The following is a 2,614-nucleotide window of genomic DNA, read 5'->3' as shown; positions in this document are numbered from 1 at the left end:
ATATTATCAGAATATAATCACTTGGCTAATTTGCTTGTATTTATTGAGGCTTTGGAGTGAGTTTGAAAATATAGTATACTGCTTGTATGTAATTTAACACTTTTGCAATTGCATAAGATACTGTTCTACGCTGTTGTTATTGTGGACATAAAGTCAGTGGGCAACATCAATCCCAGTGAAAATGTGATTACACAGGAAATGTAAGTATTTGTTTCTCACTTCTTTTGTTCAGCTCCCTGGCAAATAAAATCTTCTATCAAAAATAAATTACTTTTTGAGGACAAATCAGTTGGACATTAAAGAAGGCATTTTCAAAGCTCAGTATGATTTTGCCCTAATTGTATCCTTTTTATTGGAATCCTGTGTAATTAGATGTGCATGATAGCCTTATTATACTCCTTTTTGGACACAGTAACAATGTTCTAGTAAACAAAAGAATCTTTACTGATTCTACATTTTGCCTTATCTGGATGAATAACCAAAGTCACCTCCATATTCTTGAGTTCCTGCTGCTGCTGTTGTTACTATCATTGCTTACCCCCCCCACACACCAAGATGTTTGTGGCAAATGAGACTATAATGCTGCTTGCCATTTTGGTTTTCCCCACAATTGTGTTGGAACATCCAACAGAGCATTCCGGATCTAGTTGTTGTGCATAAAGGACCACATAAATCCTGGGAGTTGGAGTCCTAACCCTACTGAAGAGCACCAGGATCAGGATGGCAGGATACGCTCATATAGGGATCATGTCTTGTAAGGTATCAAAAAAGGAGCAACAATTAAGTGTCTACATCCTAGATCAAGTAAGTGTCTGTATACTAGATCTCTAAAGGTTATTTTTGATAGTATGATTTTTGGTTTGTAAAAGGGTGCATGTGTGCTTAAAGTGGTGCACAAAACCTTTGAGGCTATCAGCCCTCCAAGGTGAACTAGTTTAGGAAAGCAAAGTTATGAATGATAATACCACTTTTATTATATGGTTACAGTAAGAGAATCTTGCAAGTCTGAATATGCTTCCCCTCCCCCCTCTTTATCTTAATGGGGGTCATATCTGAGACACACTCTTAAATTATATGTCTGCTCTGGGTTAAAATTTCTTTTATCAGATCCTTGCCTTGAGAAGGTTGCAACTCTTCTCGAAGTTATTTCTTCTGCCCATAACAGCTAATCTTTAAAAAGAAACTCTTGGACATAATTTCCATCCCTACTCAAAGGGATTGATAAGGTTGAATGTTCTCCCCTTGCCCGTTGTGGTAATATCACTGCATATTACCTGCAATCCCAAGTCTGAAAAAAAATCATCCCAGTCCTATAATCTTTCTGAATGACGTCGAGCCACTGGCAATTTGTCAGGTCAAATGTCTATGGAGATTCTCACCCATCCAAGTCATGATTGCCCCAAGGGTGCTTTTCTGAAAGGCAACTGGATTTTCTTGGTTGAAGGACTTTTTTGGAAAAGCATCTTTGGGATTGTCAGTCAAATCAACACAGTCCAACTCTTTTCCAGAACTGGGGGAAACAACAACAACAACAATAATAATAATAATAAAGTTGGAAGGGACCTTGGAGGTCATCTGGTCCAACCCCCTGCTCAGGCAGGAAACCCTATACCATTTCAGACAAATGGCTATCCAGTCTCTTCTTAAAAACTTCCAGTGTTGGAGCATTCACCACTTCTGGAGGCAGATTGTTCCACTGGTTAATTGTTCTAACTGTCAGGAAGTTTCTCCTTAGTTCTAGGTTACTTCTCTCTTTGGTTAGTTTCCATACATTGCTTCTTGTCCTTCCCTCTGGTGCTTTGGATAATAGTTTGACTCTCTCTTCTTTGTGGCAGCCCCTGAGATATTGGAACGCTGCTATCATGTCACCCCTCATCCTTCTCTTCATTAGACTAGACATACCCAATTTCAGCAACCGTTCCTTATATGTTTTAGCCTCCAGTCCCCTAATCATCTTGGTTCCTCTTCTCTGTACTCTTTCTAGAGTCTCAACATCTTTTTTATATCGTGGTAACCAAAAGGGGTCATTGAAAAACAACAAATGGAATGTATGCTATTTCAGGCTCCTGGATGACAGAAGGAATATAAACCCAAAGTATAAATAAACTAATTCTATGGATTTAAATTATGCCCACATCTCCGTCCAATAGAATGATCAGGACCATGAAGAGATGTAAAATAAAATTAGTAACAGAGTTCCAAATGACACCATGTCTATTTACAACCCTCATCCCTTCTATTATTTTTTTTTTTCAGACAAAATCTGTCAAGGAGAAAGCAGTGGGATTGTGGTGGAGTGCCTTCTGATTTAGTAGCACTCAGGAGCCTTAACATGGAAGCACCGAGAATCAGCTAATTTGTTATCTTTTACTTTGATCAAATTCAGTGTGTGGGTATCTTCTATTTGTATCAAGGAGATATACTTTCTTCAGCTCTCCATTCTTTACAGGAGGCTCTCAAGAGTGTTTCCTTTGCAAAGCAAGGGAGCAATTTATCCAACTTGGATAAGCTGAAGCTTTATTTGACTTTTTAGATCTCCAGAGATACTTAGCAATGCTTTGAACTAAAATAGGAGCTGGCATCATAAGAAAAGAAATATGAAATTTAACAGCGA

This window comes from Protobothrops mucrosquamatus, unplaced genomic scaffold (assembly GCF_001527695.2).
Source record: "Protobothrops mucrosquamatus isolate PMUCROS unplaced genomic scaffold, P.Mucros_1.0 scaffold1644, whole genome shotgun sequence".
In the NCBI taxonomy this organism is placed as follows: Eukaryota; Metazoa; Chordata; class Lepidosauria; order Squamata; family Viperidae; genus Protobothrops; species Protobothrops mucrosquamatus.
The sequence above is the reverse complement of the archived record's forward strand: the minus strand, read 5'-3'. Positions refer to the sequence as shown.